Source organism: Anolis carolinensis, chromosome 1 (genome assembly GCF_035594765.1).
Source record: "Anolis carolinensis isolate JA03-04 chromosome 1, rAnoCar3.1.pri, whole genome shotgun sequence".
Taxonomy (NCBI): Eukaryota; Metazoa; Chordata; class Lepidosauria; order Squamata; family Dactyloidae; genus Anolis; species Anolis carolinensis.
The window spans coordinates 95,278,736-95,303,301 of record NC_085841.1 but is presented as its reverse complement, the minus strand read 5'-3'; the positions used below and the strand labels follow the sequence as shown (position 1 = coordinate 95,303,301).

The 24,566-nt window shown below is 39.3% G+C and overlaps 1 long non-coding RNA gene across 1 annotated transcript in view; it reads right to left on the bottom strand.

Annotated features, from left to right (window-relative positions):
• Window positions 1-19,479, bottom strand: part of LOC103280645 (uncharacterized) — a 31,675-nt gene extending 12,196 nt beyond the window's left edge. Inside the window, exon 1 of the long non-coding RNA XR_010005758.1 lies at window positions 19,304-19,479. This is a non-coding gene — a long non-coding RNA (uncharacterized LOC103280645). The remainder of the gene's footprint in view (window positions 1-19,303) is intronic.
• Between the last annotated feature and the right edge of the window lie 5,087 nt (window positions 19,480-24,566).

Genomic DNA, 24,566 nt, shown 5'->3' with positions numbered 1-24,566 from the left:
TACACTACAAATAAGACATGTGCAGTATGCATAGGAATTTGTTTTGTTTTTTTCAAATGATAATTCAGCCCCTCAACAGTTTGAAGGATTGTGGACTGGCCCTCTGCTTCGAAAGTTTGGGGACCCCTGGTCTAGAGGATAGATATTAGAGGGAGCAACGGAAAAGAAATATAAGGTAGTTACTCTCCAAAAGTGCAACAGAAGAGCCATGTTTTCACGTCTTTCTTGAAGGCTACTAATGTGGGGGCTTGCCTAATCTCAATGGGCAGTGAGTTCCACAATCGGAGGGCCACAGCAGAAAAGGCCCTCTCCCTTGTTCCCACAAGGCGGGTCTGGGATGTCGGCAGTGGCATTGAAATTGAGCTTCTGAACAATTTACAAGGCTTCCAAATCAACACATGATACAAGCATCAGTAACCCTGAAATCCTTCCCTAAATCAGAGTCGAATAGTCCCAACTAGAATAGAAATATGCAGCAAGTTGTGAAACACTGGGTCAACATGTAGATAGATCTAATGGATTGAATGGGTTTACGCTATTGAAGACTAAAGAGAATGTAAGCCCATATTGAGAAGTAACAGGGAGTAAGCATAGGGTAGTGAAATGAGTGTTAGCTAGATTAGGACTTTGGGAGATGAGGATAGCTCCCACCCCACTGCACCTTCTCTCTGACCATACAGAAAAACTGTGTTGAGGAGGGGGGATGCACTGTTTACAAGGTGTGTTTCAATGAGAAGCGTTCAGAAATATAGCTATGAGAACAAAGCTATCTGATGCACTTATGTTTCCTGATCTAGGATCTCTGTCCAAATTTAGAGACAGTTTTAAACACAAAACATAAAACCATTTTTGTTGCTTGTTTCCTTTCCATATTGTATACTTTTGCATCATAGTAACTGAAATAATATAAAAATTACTCATATAGTATTCCTGATCTCTAATTTCTCTATTTCAAATGGAGGTCACTGTGAGGTCTAAGCAGTTTTAAACCTCTGACTTAATAACTGTAAGGACCTTTCCCCCATCTTATCTTGGATGTTGATGAATTATGGCATTATTGAGCTAATGTGCCTTTTTGCCAGTGGTGTGTATAAGAAGCGATGAGTCTTATGACTTGCTTTCTGGGAATAACATGAGTAATAGTTCTGTTTTCTGGGAGCCACATGGGTAATAGTTTTGTTTTTACAAGATAACAAACCATCAAGAGATAGCAGGCATGAAGCCAGATAAGTAAACTATAGGAAGAGGGAAGCGATACTGCATGGAAAGCTTTCTTCAGTTGATGTGTGTGTGTGTGTGTATGTGTGTGTGTGTTGTGTGTGCTAGGGTGATTACTCACAATAAGCAAATGAAGACAGACCTGCTCTTCAGCATAAAAAGAATGGCTGAGTCAGGGTCACTTCTCACACCAAACAAATCTATTTGGCAGCTGCTTGGGGGTGGGAGAAAAGATGGCATCCTTGCTCTATGTAAAGGTGTGAACGACTTGTCAATAAATTGTTCTTTAACAATGGCTTAACATCTTCCACTGTATTCGTGGCCAGCAAGCAGAGGAAGGAGCATAGGACAAGTCATATAGTTGGAGATCACCATTCTATCTTCTAACTTTTCACCACTGTTCCTCCTCTATCAACAGAATCCACCCCTTGAGATAATCACCTTTCTCTGCCTCATAGTAGAGATGGTTGTTTCCAAGAAAATGATGTGCAAATGAGTTGATAGAAATTCAAGGTGCCGGAGACTTCCGGTGTGGAGATATGGCGGCGGGAAGGTGGTAGAGAGGGCTCTCTCTCAAACCCACGGCGCTCTGAGGATCTGGAGTGTGTTTACCTCCACCTTATTGGCGGGTTGAGGCTAAAAAGGTCGCAAACCCGTAGGGGGTCGAACCGACGACCCAAGAGCTGCTTTTCCCCTCAAGAGAGGGCGGCCAAGGGTCCGGACGAGACCTCCGCAGGGTAGCGGATCCCGGAGAGGACTAGCCTGGAAGCGAGGACTTCACAGGATCACCGCCAGCCACCACACTTTTAAACTGAAGAAAACACAACTACGAGAAACGAGTGAGTACGAGAGAAACTCTCTCTTCTTAATTGAAATTAAAAGTAGAAGACTAACTAAACAATAACAGTGGTGAGCAACACAATAAAGAACCCTCGCGGCCGCGGACCCATAGGGTCGAACCAACCCGAGGGCTGCTTTCCCCCTCAAGGGAGGGCGACCAAGGGCTTGGACAAGACCTCTGCAGGGCAGCGGATTACCAGCAGCGGGGAGAGAAAGAACAGTGCAGTTTTGACTGAAAAAGGTTTGGAAGAGAGACTAGATCCAGTTGGGAGAAGAGATTGAAGGAGGTTGAAGGTGCGGCGCTGTAAATTAAACTAAACTAAAACAGAGAAGAGAGAGAGGGAGAGAGATCTTGGAAAGGGGCGCTAAGGCAGCGCACCCCCTCCTCCTCCCCCCCCCAACAAACAATTGACCTTGGAAAAGAGCTCTAGCCAAAACAAGCTGGGGGAGGCAGGCAAATTAGCTTAAAGACACGGAAGATAAACAGACGACTGTGTCTGTGGAAAGGCAAAGCAGAAGGCACGAGAGTGAGCAAGGGCGGATCTCGCGAGACTGAGAGGGAAGGGCAGGAAAATCCCACACATGCGCTAAAGCCCTGCTGAAGCAAACAGAAGACTGGCAAGGAAGACTGGCAAGGAAAACCACCCGTATACAAAAGGAGACTAAATAAAAATCAAATAAGATAATATACGGTGGATATTAGGAACTTGGTCTAGGCTTCTAATCTAAGATCTTTGGATCCTAACCACTATACCACCAAATTGGTTTCTAATTTACGATCTCTGGAAAATAATAACAATATTAAATAATATTATAGAAACAATAACAACATAAAACAAGAAATAAGTAAGTAATAAAATATTAAGAACATTAAGAAATAATAATAATAACAATAATAAACAATCAGTGGATCCAAGACAAGAAAAGACAAGAAAGAAATAAAGGCAAGCAGACTCTACAAGACACTCTAGGGGAAATAGAGTTAAATAGTTAACCAAAGAAGAATCGAAGAAGGACCACCAAACAAAATAAATAAAATATAACAAAATAAAACACAAATAAATATTAAGAGTTGAGAAGAAAGGGAAGCAATAAACAAACTGCTGAGGCAGGCTGGTGCAGTAAAAAACAAACCAATCAAAACTGCACCAACACAATACACAGAGCAACACAGAGACAAAAAGGACAAAGTTAGAGCAAACAAACGGTGCAAACAAATAAGGGCGCTAAGTTTGGGAACGCCACCAAACAATTAAAAAATAACAAAATATATAGAAATCAACAAGAAGGGGAAAATAAAATAAAGTAAAACAACAACAAGGAAGACAAGGTAGATAAATAAAAGTAGAAAACTTCAAGACAAGCAAATATTTAAGTATAACAAAGAACACAAAAGATCAAGAAGAGGGAATCGAAGTACAGAAATATACGCATAATGGCAAATTTAACTCCAAGCTACAAAAATGAAAAAGAAACAAAGACACAAAATACTGGGACAGTAAGGAAATCATCATTTCAGGAGGAATCAATGTTTAAAGAAATTATGAAGGAACTCCAACGCATTTCGGAAAAACAGGACCAATTCCAGGAACAAATCCAAAAGATGAGTATGGAAATGACAGAAGATTTAGGAGAAATGAAGAAAGACATGTCAAACCTCAAACAAGAAATAACAGAGGTAAGGAAAGAAGTAAAAGAGATGAAGGCAGAGAGACAACATCTAGAAAAGACTCAAAGTGAACAGAAGTTAAAGATGGATCAAATAGAGGAGAACAGCAACCGATTGGGAACAATGCAAGAAAGACTTGAACAACAAGCTATGGAATTTCAACTAAGATATAGGAACGTAAAAGAGGAACCCAACGAGGACATAAGGAAAATAATAATACAACTAACAGCCAAATTGATGGACTGGCCGGAAGAAGATGTGGAAGATAAAATAGATAGAGTCTATAGAATTTCGACAAATTACGCAAGACGCAACAAAGCAGAAAGAGACGTCATCGTCAACTTCACAAAAAAATTTATTAGAGATGACATCTTAAAATTGAATAATGTTACGCCAACAAATTATAAAGGGAGGAAAGTGGCCATACTAAAAGAAATTCCATCAACGACGTTAAGGAAAAGGAGGAAGTATATGTTTTTAACAGAAGAATTAAAAAAATTAAAAATTAGATTCCGTTGGGAAAAAGTAGAGGGAATAATGACTACGTACAAAGGTGAAAGGTTTTGGCTAACCTCTGAAGAAAAGGCGAGGGAATTTTATAAAAGATTGAAAAAAGATACAAGAGGGGACAAAACACCAGAACAAGGGAACCCAACCAAAAAAGCAAGAGAGGAGTCACTCGAAAATATGGAACTACTCTATGGACTAGCAGCAACAAATCTAGATCTGGTGGAAGAGGAAGAAGAGGTGGAGGAAGATGAAGATCAGAAGACAAAAGGAGGCGAGAAAGGAGAAAGAGAAGATGGAAAAAATTAAAATGAACTGGGATTTGAAATGCTATTCAAATAATGTAAATGGATTGAACACTCCTCAAAAAAGGAAGAAAATATTTAATTATGTAAAGAAAGGTAATTATGATGTCATCGCATTTCAAGAAACGCACATATCACAGAAATTCACAGCATTATTGGCACACAAACAAATTGGAAAGGAATTCTATTCAGCGGCCCCAGAAAAAAAGAAAGGAGTAGTCATCTATATAAAAGAAAAATACTCAGCACAATTAGCATTTAAAGACACAGAAGGAAGAATAGTGGGGATCAAAATTGATAAAGGAGGGAACAAATTATTAATATATAACATATATGCCCCCAATGGACCCAAAAATAAATTCGTCAAGGAATTAAAGGATTTAATTGAAAGCCAAGAATACGATGATTTAATGCTGATGGGGGACTTCAACGGAGTTTTGGAAAGCAAACTGGATAAATCAGACCAAGGGAAAAAGACAAAAGACCCGAAGGCAGGACAACTACCAATAAATTTCATACATTTAAAAAAAGAACTAGATTTGGAAGATGCCTGGAGAACTTTACATCCAACCAAGAAAGACTGTACGTTCTATTCAAACAGATTTAAAAATTGGTCAAGAATTGATATGATTTGGATGACTAAAACATTAATCTCAAAAATAAAGAAAATAAAAATTCTTCCAAGGATGGACACAGACCATTGTCCATTGGAAATCCAAATAAACCAAACAGCAAAAAAGAGGAAATGGAGACTGAACGAAAATTTAATGAGATCTGAAGAAGATGTAAACAACGGGAAAAAATGCTTAAAAGAATATTTTGAATTCAATGATACAGCCGACGTGGAAAAGACTACCATCTGGGATGCCAGTAAGGCCATGATGAGGGGCAACTTCATTCAACTAAATGCCATAAAAAATAATGCAAAATGGATTAAACAAAAAGAAATCCAAAAGGAAATTGAAAGAACAGAAACAGAACTGAAAAGACAACCAAATAACACATCAATCAAAACAGAACTAGACATTTTACAAAGACAAAGACAAAATTTAGAGATAGAACAGAGAGCTAAAGAATTGAAATTTATGAAACAATATCATTTTAATAACGCAAATAAACCTGGGAAATGGATGACAAGATTGCTAAGGAAAAGGAAACAAGAAAGCTGGATAATCCAAATCAATGAGGAAAGAAGATCTTATACCACAGACCATGAAATTCTGAAACAATTCAACAAGTTCTATGGAAAATTGTACACAAAGGATCGTATTAAAAATGAGGATATAATGAAATACTTAGGAAGACAAAATATCCCGAAATTAACAGAGACACAGAGAGAAATGTTAAACAAGGACATCACAGAAAGAGAAATAGACACTGCTATAAAAAAACTGGACAACAATAAGTCCCCAGGCCCGGATGGTCTAACAGCAATTTACTACAAAAAATTTAAAGAAGAATTAATACCTCACTTAAAAACTATAATGAACCAAGCCCTACATTTGGGTAAAATACCAAACTCATGGAAAGAGGCAAATATAGTCATGATCCCAAAAGAAAACACTGATGCTACAAACGTCAAAAATTACAGACCAATATCATTATTAAATATCGACTATAAAATTTTTACAGCAATAATTGCGGAGAGATTAAAAGAATACTTAAAAACTTGGATCGGGGAGGACCAAACTGGGTTCCTACCAAATAGGAACATTAAAGACAACGTCAGGAGCTTAATTGACATCATAGAGTACTATGAGTGGAATAATCAAAAAGAATTGGCAATATTAGCTATAGACTTTGAGAAAGCATTTGACAGCATTAACTGGGAATTTTTTAAACTATTATTAAAAGAAATGGATGCGGGGTATAATTTTATAAGTGCCATACAAGCGATCTACACTGATCAAGAAGCAAGTATTTGGATTAATGGCCAAACAACAAGCAAAATAAAAATAAGGAAAGGTACGAGACAGGGGTGTCCCCTATCCCCGCTCATATTTATATTATCACTAGAAATGCTACTGAACGACATCAGGAAGGATACAAATCTCAAAGGACTGAAGATAGGCAAAGAAACATATAAACTACAAGCTTTTGCTGACGATTTGATTTGTATTGTTGAGGATCCACTGAATAATATCAAAGAATGGTTACATAAAATAGAGGAATTTGGGAAGGTATCGGGCCTCAAAATAAATAAAAACAAATCAACAATTTTACCCAAGAACATCTCCAAACAACGACAAGAAAATCTAGCTAAGACAACGGACTTTAGAGTTGTAAACAAGATAAAGTACTTAGGAGTATATTTGACATCTAAAAACTTGCAATTACTGCAAAATAATTACACAAACAAATGGAATGAAATCAAAAGAAAGCTCAAGAACTGGACTCACCTCAAATTATCTATTTTGGGCAGAATTGCAGCGATAAAGACATATGTCCTACCAAAATTAATGTATTTATTTCAAAACCTACCCATAATTAGAAATCTGAAGCTAATTAAACAATGGAACAAAGATATATTAAAATTTATCTGGAACAACAAAAAAGCGAGAATAAAATACACAAATCTGACTGACGAGAAAGAAAAAGGAGGATTGGGTCTACCAAATTTAAGTTTATATTTTGAAGCTAATGCATTGAATTGGATTAGAGAATGGATAAATTTAAAAAACAAGAAATTGCTGACTCTAGAAGGTCACGACCTGCGGGCAGGTTGGCACGCGTACCTGTGGTACGAGAAGAAAAAAACGGAAAGAAATTTTGGAAACCATTTTATCCCCTCCACACTATTGAAAATCTGGGAGAAGTATAAAAAAAGATTATATAATAAAACCCCACTCTGGTTGTCACCACCAGAGGCAGGCCACAGGAGGGAAATAGGATGGAGTAAATGGCCAACATACAGAGAAGTCTTGAAGAAAGAAGGTAAAGAACTAAAAATAAAATCCCTAGAAGAATTGAAAAAACAAAATATAAACATATCGTGGTTTCAGTACTATCAAATTAAAGATCATTTCATAAAAGACGCCAAACTTGGATTTGAAGAGAAACAAACAGTATGGGATAAAGTATTACTGAACGGGAAGAAGGCGACAAGTAAGATCTACAAATTTCTACTAGAATGGAGCACGGAAACAGATTACATCAAGCCATGTATGATAAAATGGGCTAAAAATATAGGCAGAACAATTATGCTGAGTGAATGGGAACAAATTTGGAAAAAGAAATTAAAATATACCTACGCAAACGATCTCCGAGAAAATTGGCTGAAAATGATGTATCGCTGGCACCTGACACCAGAACGAATAGCAAAATACTCAAAAGATAAAAATAACAAGTGCTGGAAATGCGGGAAAATTGAAGGAACATATTTTCATATGTGGTGGACGTGCGAAAAGACAAGAACCTATTGGAAAACAATACACAGTGCCTGCCAAAAGATCCTAAAAGTAAATATACCACTAGTGCCAGAATCCTTCCTATTGGGAATGGTAAATTTAGATTGGTCAAAAAATGATGACAAAATTTTTGTATACCTAACGACAGCTGCCAGATTAGTATACGCAAAAGTATGGAAACAAAAAACTATCCCAGACAAAAATGAATGGATAACAAAAATAGTCAAAGTTATGAACATGGACCATTTAACTTACTTATTATCAAAGGCTGAAAATAAATCAAGAACGGCTACCAACTGGAAACCAGTAAAAGACTGGTTGAAGAAAGAAAAGATACCAATACTAATATAAGGGAAACCGCAGGATTACTATACAAAGAAAACAAGATAAGACTTAAAACCAAAAGAATGGAAGACAACAAAAAGAAGAAGAGTGGAAGTTAAGAAACCTTCCCTAACCCCCACACCCCTTCCCCCCCCAACCGCACCCTCCTCCCCTCCTTTCCCCCCTTCTTTTCCCTTCCCACTCTCCCCCCTTGTCTCACACCAGTATTTTTTTTGTTTTGTTTTCCCTCCTTTTTATCTTATGTTAAATAAATCTTTCAATAAAAATATATGAAAAAAAAGAAAAGAAATTCAAGGTGCCACATCAATGGATTGGTGCCCCTTTGGATGCTCACTCACATAAAATCTCCCTGCAACACATGGAAATTGTAAATTAGTCCATTATTTGTGCTGTTGGTTTTCAATTTGAGGGATTTTCTAAAGCATATTAAATATTAATTTGACATAATGTGGCCCATGTGTTTACCTCAATGCATCAATCATTCATTTTATTCTAGAAAATGATTAAAATCTGGAAAATTATATTAAATAGTATTGAGTCTTTTTATTTTTAAGAAAGAAAATTGAAATGAGCTATGAATAAGTATTTTCCCAGAACTTTCATGTCAACTTAAAAACCTAGGTATGCTTGCTTATACAGTGTTCTTTCACTGTTTAGACTTAGTTCTTTCATTGTTCAGACTTGCAGCAAGCCCATCATGTCATAGTTATGCCTGTTCTAAGAAAAGAAACAGTGATGATAATAAGGTGATTTGCCCAAATTAACTCTGGAGTTCCTTGGCTTAACTAGGATTTGAATCTAGTAGTCCCATCAACTCTGTCATTCCTGATTGACAGAACAGAAATTGAGATTATAATAAAGTGATTCACCCAAATTAATTTAGAATTCCATGTCTAAGCTAGGATTTGATCTCATCTGCTCCAGGTCATATACTCTGATCAAAAATAGAGGTTTTAAAATAGAGGCTGAAGGGCCATCTGTCAGTGGTGTATGAACTGTGTATTTCTGAATGGCAAGGAGTTGGACTAGATGGTCCTTGTGGTCTTTTCCAATTGGATGATCCTATCTGACCTACATGACTGCAGACTGATTAGGAAAAGAGACCTTATATACACAACAATTAGCCATGTTTGCAGATACAATCATCATCCCATGCATAATGCCCATCAATGGGCTATTCTGGATGGTATTCAATGTGTTTTGTTTTTTCTTCATAGAAATGAAAAAAACAGTTTGGTGCTTTTCAATATAAATGGGGCCTCCATAAGTAAAGGTAATAGTTTTCCCCTGACATTAAGTCTAGTCGAGTCCGACACTGCGGGTTGGTGCTCATCTCCATTTCTAAGCTGAAGAGCCAGCATTGTCCGTAGACGCCTCCAAGGTCATGTGGCTGGCATGACTGCATGGAGTGCCATTACCTTCCTGCCGGAGCGGTACCTATTGATCTACTCACATTCACATTTTTTTGAACTGTTAGGTTGGCAGAAGCTGTGGCTAACAGCAGGAGCTCACCCCACTCCCCGGATTCAAACTGTCAACCTTTCAGTCAGCAAGTTCAGCAGCTCAGTGGTTTAACCCACTGTAGCACCAGGGGCTCATGGGGGCCTCCATAAACCCAACTTCAAATTTACCATCAAAACCACAACCTTAAAAATATATTGTCTCTAGATGGTGTGAGAGCATAGGAAATCTTTGCTAACTATTCTACAAAACCCTCATTTTGGGATCTGTTGTTTGAGCATTTTAAAACTGATGTTCACATTTCTCCACATTTTTCCATGAGGCAAAGGTTACATAATCCAAACAAATGTTCTTCTATTTTATAAAACAAGTCTGCAGTCCAAGCAGCAAACCTCAACTCATTCGGGAACAGAAAAAATGGTGAGATAAAAATAATCACATCTGTTTGGTTAAACAGAACTCAAAAATTCTGAATGTAGTGCCAAAGGACTTGGAACAGCTCCACATGCCTTCTAAGCATCTGATATTCACACTAAAGGCTGACATCTTATTCACTCTTATCTGGGTGACAAGTCACCCTGTCAATCGCTACAGGACTTACTCTTACACAATTATGTAGATGGCATCCTTGTTGGTCTCCTATCCAAGTATTAACTAGGGTTGATGCACTTGACCCTCCAAGATCAGATGAAATCTGGTGCTTCAGATATTTTAAGACCCCACTCCACATAATTAGTTTGCTACACATGTTTCATGTGTACCAGTTCTTTTTACTGTAAACAGTGGTAGGGATCAGGAGAGATATGTCCGGCATGTAGTTGCTATTTCCAAAAATCAACTGTTTAAGTGAGGCAGTTGCTGGTTGGTTGTTTCTGTGTTGTTGGATGAGGTTGGGGGGGGGGGGGAGGAATCAGTGGAGACACCTCTAGCTATTTTCCTGCAGCAAGAATCCAGGGGGTCTTTCCAGGCATCCTCAAAGGTTCCTGCAAATGGCATCCAGGTCAAGGAATATAGCAGGATATGTCTCCATTCATTCCTCTCTGTGCTGGTACAAGATTGTTTTTTTTACTCTAGATAAGGCTAACTACTTTCACATCAGAGGCGGTCCAACAATAAGGCAAATTAGGCAGTTGCCTGTGGCGCAAAACATATGGGGGCGCAGTCGAGACTGCTTTTTCTGTTGATTTGTTGTAAAACATGATGTTTTGGTGATTAGTTTGTAAACTCTTAATGTAATTTGATGTTTAATAGGCTTTCCCTTGATCTCTCCTTATTATCCAACATTTTTGCTTATCCAATGCTTTTATTTTTCAGTGATTGGTTTGGGGGGGGGGGGGTGCCAAATTCCTGTTCGCCTACACTTGAAAAATACCTAGGGCCGGCTCTGTTTCACATATATCCCAAGTTGCTAATTTCATTTTTCAAAATAGATTTATAAATAAGACTTAATAATATATTATATTCCACAGCAGCATTGTGCTTTTGGCCTACACCCCACAAAAACACCAGTTCCCATCTCATCTTAGAAGCTAAACAGGGTTAGTACATGGATGGGAGACCACCAACAAAAACCAGGTGATGAACAAACTACTTCTGAGTAGTCTTTGTCTTTGTCATGGGGTTGCTATAAGTGAACAAGTTACTTCGAGGCACAGAGAGAGAGAGAGAGACTTTAGTGGTATTTATCGTAAAATAAAAATATTGACATTTCAAGAATTAGAAAACTAATACGCATAAAATGTGTCCCTCAAAGGCCGCTATTGTGCCCCATTGAGGTCTGCACCCTAGATAGCAGCCTATTTGGCCACGACACAGAAATGACCATGTTGGGAAAGACACATGGCTTTAAAGATGGTTTAGGAGATATGTGTATGTTGAACAAGCAATAAGGCTTCTTAACTGCAATAACCAAAAAAGTCAGTTACAAAACATTTGGACTGTTGCTACTGTAACTCCTAACAGGATGACAGCTTTGTCCCCCTGTCTCTGATTCAGCACAGTGAATTTCCAAGGTTCAGATAGTGACTAGCAGCACATTTTAGCAATCACCGTTTAAAGGTGCAGGATAATCATATAATACTGAGGCTTATATGAAGACGGAAGCAGAAACTTCAGATATTCCTCTCTTATCATATCTTAATAATATATGTATACAACACATAAACAATTTGCCAGGGAAGCTACAGTCAAAGAGCACCAAACTGTAAGCAAAATTGTATGGAAATGGAATTGTGAAGAGGATAATATGTTAATGGAAGGATTTACTATGTGTATCTGTAGTGGAATGTCTTTCTTTCTCTGTGAATGGCTGTTAGGCAGGTAAATTTTGTCCCAGTTAGAAAAGGATTCAGAGATGCTACTGTGTTTATAGGTACTAATTCATGAAATTCATATTCAATGTGGTATTGCTTGCATGTCAATGTGAGAAGCAGTATCCATATAAAAGAAAGGCGATTTTCCTGTTACCTTAGAGAATATTGAATTTTTTATAAGGTTGATTCATCTAAGAACTAGGAATCAATTTGACCGGGAATCAGCTATTTATAGCATACTAACTGTGCTCGGCCACACGTTGCTGTGGCTTATGGGAATGCTTTGTTGGCCAGGTGGAATAGCAGTGAATATCCTTGCAGCCTCAAAGCCTGGCCATTTTCTTCTTGTGGGAATTCTTGTTTTGTGAGCTGGAATACAAAGGAATAGGCTTGCTGCTTGGAAAGCTGGGTATTTACATTCTAGGGGAATGTTTTTTTGGGCTGCTAGAATTGCAATGAATAGCCTCACTGCTTCAAAGCCTGGCTGCTTGCTACCTAGGGGAATCTTTGGTTGGTCAGCTTCAATAGTACAGAGTAGTATTGCTGCTTCAAAGCCTGGCAGTCTTCTACCAAGGTTAATCATTTGTTGCACTGAATAGCCTTGCAGCTTCAATGCCTGGCTGTGTTATACCTAGGGGAATCCTTGTTTGGCAAGCTGGAGTAGTACCCTCAATCAAAGAGCTGCTATGAAGTCTGGCTACTTCCTTTGTAGAGGAATTCTTGTTTGGCCAGCTTGAATTGCACTGTATAAAATCCACACCGAACTGGATTATATGGCAGTGTAGACTCAAGATAACCCAGTTCAAAGCAGATACTGTGGATTATGTGCCTTGGCATTCTGGGTTATATAGCTGTGTGGAAGGGCCTGGAGTCTACACTGCCATATAATCCAGCTCAAATCAGATAATCTGTATTTTATAGGAAGTGTGGTTGAGGCCTAAGTGCACTCTGCCTGTCTCCTGGGCACCATTTTGTCTGAGGGAGTTGCTAGGACATGAAGGGGGGAGTCTAAAGGCAGCAGGGGCCTAAAAGCAGCAGGGCTTACCTTTCTGACTGGCAGCAAGGGGGAGAAAGGCTATTCCTCATCCTCTGTAATTTCGACTATTTTTCTAGGTTTTTTAATTGAAAGACATAGATTGGATGACTATGTCCTTTGTGGCTAAATTTGTTGTGATTTGGTTCAGTGGTTTTGTTGTTTACTCCATGGGAAAAATGCATATTACATTTTATATATATATATATATAGATTAATACATCAAGCTGTTGGAAGGAGCAATGGTACATCACACTTGAAACTATTTTATCAAAACTCTATGTTAATGAAATCTATGAACTTTTTCAAACTGTAGTGTGCTGTTTGGTGACATCCAAAGAGGCATTCAGCTGGTTCAGAGAAGACCAAATGATCAAAATGAAAAAAATGTACATTCCTTCTCTATGTTAACTGTGTGTTTATTTATTAGGGTCCAGAGCAGGGGCTCCTCTGTTTTCTGAGTTGTTCAGGGCAATCAAGCATTTGGACGATAATTAGAGCACCAAATTGTGCATGAGCATGTTGTGATGAAAATGCAAGTATGCTACTTTGTTCATGGTCTCTTGCCCAGTCATGATGTTATTTTTTTTTAAGATTATGTCTTCCTCTTTTCTTCTTCTTTCCCTTTAGCCCACCTGGTTTTATGTTTACTTTGTTTTTATTTTAATAGTAATTTAATTGTAAAGCAGGGCTGGGGAACTGTGGCCCTCCAGATGTTATACTCCTGTCCTCATTAGCCCTAATTCCTCTGGCAATTGGTGAAAGATGATGGAAGTGTAGCTTATCAATTTCTGTTTGTTGAATATTATGACAGGAGCCCTGGGTTAAAATCTATATGATCATCAGAATTAGGAACAGAAATCACAGGTGTCCTGTGCAGGAGGATATAGTCCATGTCTCCTTATAGAACCGTATTAGCAGCAATTTGTGAAAGTATATACAGAATTATGCTTAGTATTTTATGTTGGTAAATGTGATTAAGAATTTATCTTCAGCTTGTTGAAGGGGTTAAGAGGAGAAGTGATGGATACGAATGGGTTAATTTGCCCAAAATTTAGCATGTTTTGAAATGATGTGGTCCAATTATCCAAAATGTTAAATCATATCTTCGAAATTGTGTGGTTCGTTTATGTCTATTGGTGATAACAATTCTCATTTCCATAATTATTAACTTTTGCTATTTCTTGCACTTAATATAATTTTAATTGCTGTTTTAAATAATTAATTAATTATATGATTTTAATTGTATTTGTTTATTTTTATATTTATATGTATAGGCATTAAATTGCTGTAAGGCCTCCCTGAGTCCCCTTGTGGGTGAAAAGGGTGGGATACAAATATGTGAAATAAATAAATAAAGTGCCCAATGTGGAACACATTTCATCATGTTAAAAGAGTGGATGAGGCTCTTAATGAGACATGCTGCATTATCACAGGATGTCTACGCCCCACACCACTGGAGAAATTATACTATTTAGCCAGTATTGCACCACCTGACATCCGCCAGGAAGTAGCTGCCAGCAATGAAAGGACCAAGGCAGTGACATCTCTAGCTCATTCCCTGTTCGAATATCAGCCAGCATGCCAATGTCTTAAGTCAAGAAATAGCTTTCGAAGATCTACAGAAATACTCACAGGAACATCTCAAAAAGCAAGAGTCCAGAAGTGGCAGACTAAAACCCGGAACCTCAATCCATGGCTGATTTCAAATGAGAGACTCCCTCCTGGGCACACAGAAGACTGGGCGGCATGGAAGGCACTGAACAGACTGCGCTCTGGCACCACGGGGTGCAGAGCCAATCTTCAGAAATGGAGCTACAAAGTGGAGTCCGCAACATGTGAGTGTGGGGGAAAAGCAAACCACAGACCACTTACTACAATGCGGTCTGAACCCTGCCACATGCACAATGGAGGACCTTCTCTCAGCAACACCAGAGGCACTCCAAGTGGCCAAATTCTGGTCAAGGGAGATTTAGCATAATGCCAAGTTTTTAGCTTTGTTTGTGTTTCTAAACACATTACAACTGTACCCTCGGTTTCGCTTTTGATATGAAAAATAAATAAATAAACTGCAGTACGTAATGTGGTAGTCCATGAATTTTGGCCAGTCAGTGTATCATTGGCTGCTGGCCCCTGCCAAGTTTAAAGGAAATAAACAATGTTAACATATGGACAGTCCCGGATTTACCATTGTGCTTAGCTGTGCTTAAGCATAGGGCCCGGTGGCCAGGATGGCCTATCTTCTTGCCATTTTTTTACGATGGATTTTGCTTATGTGGTGCGGTTCTAAATTTGAAGGTGTTTTGTTTCAGAGCAATTCCAGACATATTGATAGAGTTAACAGTCAGTGGGAGTGTGCCACAAAGCAGGCAGTGCAGGCCTACCAGGCAGGGCCGGCCCTAGGTAATTTTCAAGTGTAAGTGAACACAATTTTGGCGCCCCCCCCCCCCCAAACCAATCACTGAAAAATAAAAGGTAGAAGGTAGAGGTGTGCAGCCACACTCCCAAACGAGTGGCAGACTTGTTGCAAAACATAATGTTTTGGTGCTTCATTTGTAAAATCATAATGTAATTTGACGTTTAATAGGCTTTTCCTTAATCCTTCCTTATTACCCAACATTTTCGCTTATCCAACATTCTGCTGGCCCGTTTATGTTGGATAAGTGAGACTCTACTGTATCATTACTATATTTACAAATTTAGCACCAAACATTGCAATGTATTGAAAACATTGACTACAAAACACTGGCTATTATTATTAACAAATTGACTGCAAATAAAGATAGAATTGCATAAAATAAACTTGCAGTAAGAACATTGTCAGAAGTTAAATCGGTTAAAACTTCAGTCCTTGCTGCCTAAAGAAATACCGTGTTTCCCTTAAAATAAGACCTCCCCAAAAAATAAGACCTAGTAGGGGTTTGGGGGGATTGCCAAATATAAGGCCTCCCCTGAAAGTAAGACCTAGCAACTAAGGCTGCAGCAGAGTTCCACTGGGAAGCATGGCTGCAGGGCAGAAGCAGCTCTCATACACACCGGAGGCAGGGAGAGACGTGGCTTGAAGAACCTTCCGTGGCTGCTGCTGCGCTGCCGTTTCTTCCTTCGGAGACAAGGCTCCGTCCTGGCCATGCTCCCTTCGCCCCCAAGGCTTCTGATTGGCTCCTGGAGTCAGGGCAAGCGAGGGTTGGAGGGAAGGAAGAGGGCTTGAACACCCTTTCCACTCGTCCTTAAAGGTACAGGACGTATTGGGATTCTCCTCTCATCCTTATTCCTATCCTATGCCATGAAACTTATTATTTTATACTATTATTCTATTACCATATTGATATCATCATATTCTGTTACTATTATTATATCCCATTATTATATTATCCTATTAATATATTTTATATCATTATATTATATTTTTCTATTATTATTATATCATTATATCATTATTCTATTATTATTCTATTATATTTTCATATTATTATATTATTATTCTGTTATTATTATATTCCATTTTATATTATCCTATTAATATATTTATATCATTATATTCTATACTATTATTCTATTATATTATCATATTATTATTTTATTATTATTAGCATATTCTGTTATTATTATTATATTCCATTTTATATTATCCTATTAATATATTTTATATCATTCTATTCCATTCTATTATTCTATTATATTATCCTATTATTATTATATTATGCTATTCTGTTATTATATCCCATTATTATATTATCCTATTAATACCATATTATTATCATATTCTGTTATTATTATATCCTATTATTATATTATCTCATTAATATATTGTATATCATTATATTATTATTATATTATCATATTATTATTATAGTATATTATATTATTCATCATTCATGACTACATTGAAACTAGAATAGAGAGAAATCAGTGTGGAAACCTTGTGAAACCTAAACTGCAAGAGGTACCATAGATTGTTGTACATGTAAATAATGGTAGTAACAAGAAATTCTTGATAGGATTCATAGTTTGTCTGGTTATGCTGGTAAATGTGAGCTATTCTTCATGGTAAAATAAGACATCCCCTGAAAATAAGACCTAGTGCATCTTTGGGAGCAAAAATTAATATAAGACCCTGTCTTATTTTTGGGGAAACAGGGTAGTTGTGGATCTATATCTATATAATGTCCAGGGTGGAAGAAAGAACTCTTATCTGTTGGAGGTAAGTGTGAATGTTGCCATTGGCCAGCTTGACTAGCATTGAATGGCCTCGTATCTTCAAAGCCTGGCTGCTTCCTGCCTGGGGGAATCCTTTGTTGGGAGGTGTTAACTGGCCTTGATTGTTTCCTGTCTGGAACTCCCCTTTTTTGTGTTATTCTTTATTTACTGTCCTGATTCTAGAGTTTTTAAATACTGGTAGCCAGATTTTGTTCAATCTCATGGTTTCCTCCTTTCTGTTGAAGGAAGAACACCTCCCGACAAAGGATTCCCCCAGGCAGGAATTAGCCAGGTCCTGAAGCTGCAAGGTTTTTCAATGCTAATCATGGTGATTAATTACACTTGAATCCAACAGATAAGAGTTCTTTCTCCCACTTTGGACCTTTCACAAGTATATAAATCTCCCTTGACTGCTTTCCAAAAAAACCTCACGACCTCTGAGGATGCCCTGAAGAGGTGGTGCCCTGAAGAGGTCGGGCTGCAGCAGCGGCGACAAAGAGGGAGGGAGTCTGTGCACGCGCACGCCCAGCGCACCTCTCCCTTCCCCTTTCCTCCAACGAGGAGGCCTGGAGTTTGCTGGCTTGCTTGCCCACATGTGCAAAACCACTGCAAGAGCGGGCTTCCCTCCAACTCCTTCACTTAAAGCAGGGCAGGGAGCCAGATCAGGAGGAAGAAGCCCAGCTCTTTCTTTCTTTCTGTTCCTTTTCCCTCCGGCAGGCCTCCCCCTCCCACCTTCCTTCCCAGCTGTGAGTGCGCGTGCAGTTACCTGTGGGTGCCCATGCGCATGGGAAGGAGAGGAGAGGGGGAGGAAATGGCGCAACGGCACCTTTTCTCCAGCCTAGGCGCAGGTGAGACTCCAGGTGAGGATTTTAAAAAAGGGGGAGGGGGAAGAAGAAGAAGAAGATAGGGGAGAAATTGCATGCATCTCTGACCATTACGCGGGCCTGGGAGGAGGAGGCGGGGTGTGCAGGCAATGCATGCGGGAGGGGAAAGGTGAGGCATGCCTGGAGGGCATGCCCCCTCCCAGTGGGGAGGGGGGGAAAAAGAAAAAAAAGACAAAAAAGAAGCTGCCCATTAGCCTTAGGGCACTTGGAGGAGCTTCAACTGCGCCTCCAGAGGATGGTACCTTCAGCAACAGTGTAGTTTGCCTATCAGTTGAATCGCCCCTGCTACCAGGTTTACCTCCTTCAGGGCCCAAGTATGTAAGGGACCTCATAACTTGCACAGGACATTTGTCCTGTCACCTTCCCTCTAACTCAGGCATTAAGGAACAATGTGCAGACGACCTTTAGAGACCACCTGCCAAGAAATAGCAATGCCAATACACTTAAGTAAAAGCAGGAGTGCTTTCGTATTATAGAAATGGGAAATGACTGAGAGGTGACCGTTCACCAGTTGATTTTGGCTAATATATAAATTATATGCCCAAACTTAAAATTGCATAGATTTGTTATCTCCTTAAACCAACACTATAAATAACTGGGATGTTGTAAGTGGATGAAAGACTAACTTTTTGAATTATTTCCAAAGGTGAAGTAGTGACTTAAATATGCTAATAAGCATGCAAATACAGCAAGGGAAAGTAATACCCTCAATTAATTCAACACTGAAAATGTGGTCTTCAACATACAGCACAATAGAGGAGTACAGAGGAGCTTCCGTGAGTTAATCTGGGTAAGGAATGAAACTGCATGGTCTGGAAATGAACCTCAGGAAATGGCCATGGAGGATTTACTTATATTAAGGTTTCTCTTATATCATGCACATTTCTGTTAACATATTAGCTGCAATCCATTTTAATGGCCCCTTAGTGTAGCATAAATACCTGTAGGTGGAGATATGCTATATGAGTGCTCTGCAACCCTTTGGGGTAGAATAGCAACATTTTGCAAAGAATAGGGTGCATAACACACAATGCACAATGCACAATATTCAAAGAAAGTAGAAATGGGCATGCTATCTGCACAACTCTGTGGCTATCAGCAAAATATATTTGTTCCATGACTGACCTTTTGGCTCCGCATGTATAGCATGACTTCTGCATGTGTTGGTCTCTAACAGAAACCTGACCATAATGTGGCAGATCAGTATGTCAACACGGGAAAGCCAGTTCTGGTGGGAGGGCTGGTCACAAAAGTGGTCTTCCTGGCAGCACATCCAAGGGCTTTGCTGTCCCCAAGTTTTCCCCAGGGATCATCTAGGGACGGTAGCTTCTGATGCTATTTTAGTCAGGAATCATTTGACGTCAGAGTCAGAGCTACATTCTTGGATAGCGTCTGGTCCACTTGGAGTTGATGGGGAAAAAATCAGGTCCCTTTGCCCAACCACCCCAAAATCCTCCCCAAAATGCCTCCTGTTGTATGGTGATTCCCTCATACGTTTAGAGTGGCAATTGTTTCATTCCCTTTGTATTCTCACATATTGGTACTTATGGACAGTGCAAATTACATTAGTTATTTTATCTCACCATTAGCTTTGGTGAGATGTGGCTTGAACCCAATAATTTATGTTCTCAACTTTTTTTTACATTATAAAGGTTTTCCAGAAAGCATTGAATAATAAATCCTTTCTCTATAGATTAATAATATACAGTACCTCTCATCCTGCTACTATTTCTTGACTCTAACAGAAGGTTTTATACAACACTCCTCGGGAGCTTTTGTTCTTTTTGGAATGTTAAGCAAAAATCCACTAATTTTAAATTCTTCCATTGCAGTAGTTACTCCAGAAATAGCTAGCTAACCAACCTTGTGTTTGGGTGACATCTTCTGGATGAAGGTGTTGTTGAACAGAGCAATCAATACAGATTGTATATGAGGGTTCAGCTGTTTAACTTTATCCAGCCATTATTCATAAACAAAGGTGTACAATATGGGGCTTTTTGGTATAGTTGAAGACTTTAGCATTCTTAGATCAGCAGATCAGTCAATCTTCATTCATCAATTGCCCTCAAAACTGTATGAAGTCAATGCTTCATCTGTTTCAACAGCCCTTAGATCAGGACATGGCAATGTGTGGTCCTCATGTAGTTTCTGAAGCGCAATTATTGTCATCCCTCATTAATGGCTCTCCTAGTTAGGAATGATGGATACTGTAGTCCATAAACATTTGGAGGGCCAAAAGGTTGGTTTCATTAGTGCCTTACAAGAACTTTTCAGAGGAGACATTATAGCCATGTATAAATATATGAGAAGAAGCAAGCTTGTTTTCTGCTGCCCTGGAGACTGATGCGGAACAATGGCTTTAAACTACAGGAAAGGAGATTTCACCTGAACACTAGGAAAAACTTCCTCACTGGAAGAGAAAACTGTTCAGCAATGAAACTCTCTGCCCCAGAGTGAGGTGGAGGCTCCTTCTTTGGAGGCTTTTAAACAGAGGCTGGATGGCCATCTGTCGGGGGTGCTTTGAATGCGATTTTCCTGCTTCTTGGCAGGGAGTTGGACTGGATGGCCCATGAGGTCTCTTCCAACTCTATGATTCTATGATTTTAAGTTAAACTCATTCTATTGGCTGAGGCCGAGGCAGTAGTTTTCCAGTGCAATTCAACAGAATTGATCATTGTGGCAATATTTGAATCTCACAGCCAAAGTAGACATAATGTCAAGTCCGCATTCTATGTATGCATTTGGGGGGGGGGGGGGTTAATAAATACAAATAGCAGATGCTGGGTCACCCAGGTTTATGATAGGATTGCAGCAAGTGGAAAGGGGAAGGTTAATTCTTTTCCCCCAGTTTTAGCTCCTATAGAAATGACTCCTTGGAAGTTTGTATTTAGGCGAAATCTTCTGTTGCTGCCGATGAAATGTTTCTGTCCAATTTAAAGAGCAATTTTAGAGAAAGAGGTTTACCGAGATCACATAGGAGAGAAAATGCTAAATTCTCCTTCCCATCAGCTGCTGTCTAGCCCAGCTTTATCAGATTAGACAGACATGACCTGCCAAATGGTATCCCTTAAGAACCTAAGATACCCAAGAACAGCTTTGTCCTATCAGACCAAAGGTCTACATAATCTAGCATACCATTCCCTTCAAGGGTTGGGGGCATGTCGATATTTTGTCCTTGGCAACTGGTACAGAGAGGCATTCTGCCTTTGATACAGGAGATAATATATAGCCACCAAGTTTAACGGCTATTGGTAGCTTTATCCTTTTATTTTTCTCTAAGTTCTTTTTAAAGCTTAGTTGGTATTGCTTGTGGTATCAACAAGCATAGTTCAACTAGGAACAATGTGAAGTACAGTTATCCCTCAACATCTGCAAATTTGACTTATGTGGATTTGTTAACATTTGATTTAAAATGTTCTAAGAATCTCTAGGTCCTCAGGATTGACTCAATTCACTCCAGACATGCTAGAGGACCTAGAGATTACTAGAGACATCACTTCTCTAGGAATCTCTAGGTCCTCCAATACAATTATGTGGTCAGATTCCAGCAGAAGTTGACCACAGAGCCATGCTGGAAGACCTAGAAATCTCTAAAGGTATTCTCCAATGTTAAAAATTTAGCATTTTCTTTATTTTACTTTGATGGGGTTTCTGTACAGCTAACCACAGCAAATGTGGAGTGATAACTATTTCCTTACAACACTCCCATTTAAAAAACAAGAAGTGGCAGACAGTATGATGTACTTGGGCTTAATTATAATTTCTTTATTAAGATTGGTTGTGCCTTCCAAGCCGTATCTTGCAGAGAAAGAGATCCAGTCTGTTCTCTCCAACAATGCTCTCTACTGATAATGCTGTTAATGGATTTCAAATAACTGAAGGACAAGAAGTACAATCTGTTGAAATCTATTTATTTGTCTCATTTTTTCTTGTGCTCTGCAATAAAGGAGATAAAGGTGCAATGTGACTAAGAAATATCTCAGAAAGAGCAATGCTTTTTCTGAAACATTTCAATTTAACAGGTATATCTCTTCTAACAAAGTAAATTTAATCCTGGACATTACTTAACAGAAAATTTGGTATCAGACAGAAAGATTAGAAAGTTTCCTACAGTATAAAAAAGAACAGCTCAACATGATTCACTGGATGTTTTAATTCAAAATTAACATGAATATACAAAATCAAACAGGTCAGGAAAGTCTTGCATAACTAAAGGTAAACATTTTGAACCTCTCAGGATTCATTTGAATTTTTCCTTCAAAATGCACTTATGTTTAGTGGCAAATGTTCCTCACACAAAGGGGGAAGCCTATATGAAGGAGAAACTGGGCTTTATATGTCCCAGCATGGACTCTTCTAGCTTCCAATCCATGCATTTGCTCTCATGGCTAAGGAGTCTCCATGCATAGACCTTGTTGCTCCTGGATCTTTGAACATGCAGAATTCCAAGAAATGAAGACTTCTATGTATATTATCTTTCCTTATTCTGACTAATATGTACATGGAAAGGCTAACTGCAGTAGCACATTAACAAGGACAGAGATACAAAGCCTTATAACGAAACACTAACCAGTTCACTTTGAACCCTTCATATGAGTAACATATGAAGTGGGCTACAATGCAAAAGGAAAGCCCTTCCAAATTCCCTTACAGGCATAAAACTTATCTAAAAAGAATGAAAGGAATGTCAGTTCACACCTGAAAACTAATGCTATGTCCTTCTAATCATCTGCCACAATGCTGTTGAGAAGAGGGTGGATTTATAGCAAGGTTTCTATTTATTGTTAGCACCAATTTTGGAAGTACATTTGCAAGGCCACCATGCAGAAAGTGAGTAGAAAATCAACTCAACTCATACCTCTTCAGAATAGCTATGTGAATTAAGCTTAAAGGTATTCTTAGGGAATCTTAGCTAATGCACTTATCCTTGACAAGAAGGCTGTACACCTTGTTTCCCAACGTGAAACGGATGCCATTTGGGTTGCCAGCGGAGTGCATTTGATTAGACTGAGACACAATGAGGGATAAGCCTACTGCCTCAACCTACATTACTGATGCAAAATAGAGCTTAAGTCTGTAATACATAACAAAGATACAAATACTACACATCATGTGAAGGTCAGGTTGCTTACTTGTAACCATGTTTCTTGGAGTGTACTCTGTGAATTCACACGAATGGGAGAAGGCTGTGCCTGCGCAGGCTCCAACGGAAACTCTTCCAGGCTAAAGTTTGAATTTTGGCGGTAATCACACCCCTCTCCCCGCAGGGCATATAAGGCAGCCCTGGGCGTCCGCTCCCCAGTTCCTGTCTCGCAAAGGCAACGAGAAAGGGAGAAGTTTGCTTGTGGGGATGGAAGGGCGGGTTTGTGTAAATTCACAGAGTACACTCGAAGAAACATGGTTACAGGTAAGCAACCTAACCTTTTTCTTCGTGTACTCTGTGAATGCACACTAATGGAGACTAGAAGCTGAAGTCCAGGACGGTGGGACAGAGCAAACCCGACAACGAATTGAATGTCCAAACCCAATGTTTATTTGGTACAAAAGAAATAAAGCACAATGAGGAACGGGGTCAAAACATGGACCCAGTGCATATAACGAAAGACATAACAGTGTCAAGGTGTATTCCCCGACATCATAGCCACTCTGTGTGGGCAGGGGACAAGTGCAATCAGAAAGAGCAATATCTCCAAAAAGGAGAAACAAAGTGTGACCCGTCCCTAAGATAGGACAAGAGGTAAACAGACCCCTAACAGCGCCCATCGTTGTATGGGACAAAAGAGGAGCATTGTAAACAAAGTTTATCACAGTATAGTCTCGTAAACCTCAAAGGGTGGAACAGAAATAAAACATTTCAAACCAATAACAACCCTTGGTGTGATTTTAGTTTCTCCTTTTTTTTTTTTAAACCAAAGGGCAAGTACTCCGCAAGGGGAACAGGGCCCTTCAAGACAGGCAGGAGGACAAGACCAATCTGGCGAAAGCAGAGTCTTGTTGGGCCTTAGAGTCCATTCTATAGTGGGAGACAAACGTTAAGGGGTTTGACCAGATCGCTGCCTTGCATATAGACTCGAGAGGGATGCCTCTGAGAAAAGCAGTTGAGGTAGAAAGGCCCCTCATCGATCTCGGGCGGACTGACGGAGGAGGGAGACACTTAGCCAGCTCGTAAGCAAGTTCAATGGCTTGTGCAATCCAGTGGGAGAGCCTCTGGGAGGAAACTGGGTTACCCAGTCTATCCAGGGCATAAGCGACAAAGAGTACACGAAGAAAAATGTCAGGTTGCTTACCTGTAACCATGTTTCTTCGAATGTACTCTGTTGTGAATTCACACAAACCCGCCCTTCCATCCCCACTAGCAAACTGGGGAGCAGACGCCCAGGGCTGCCTT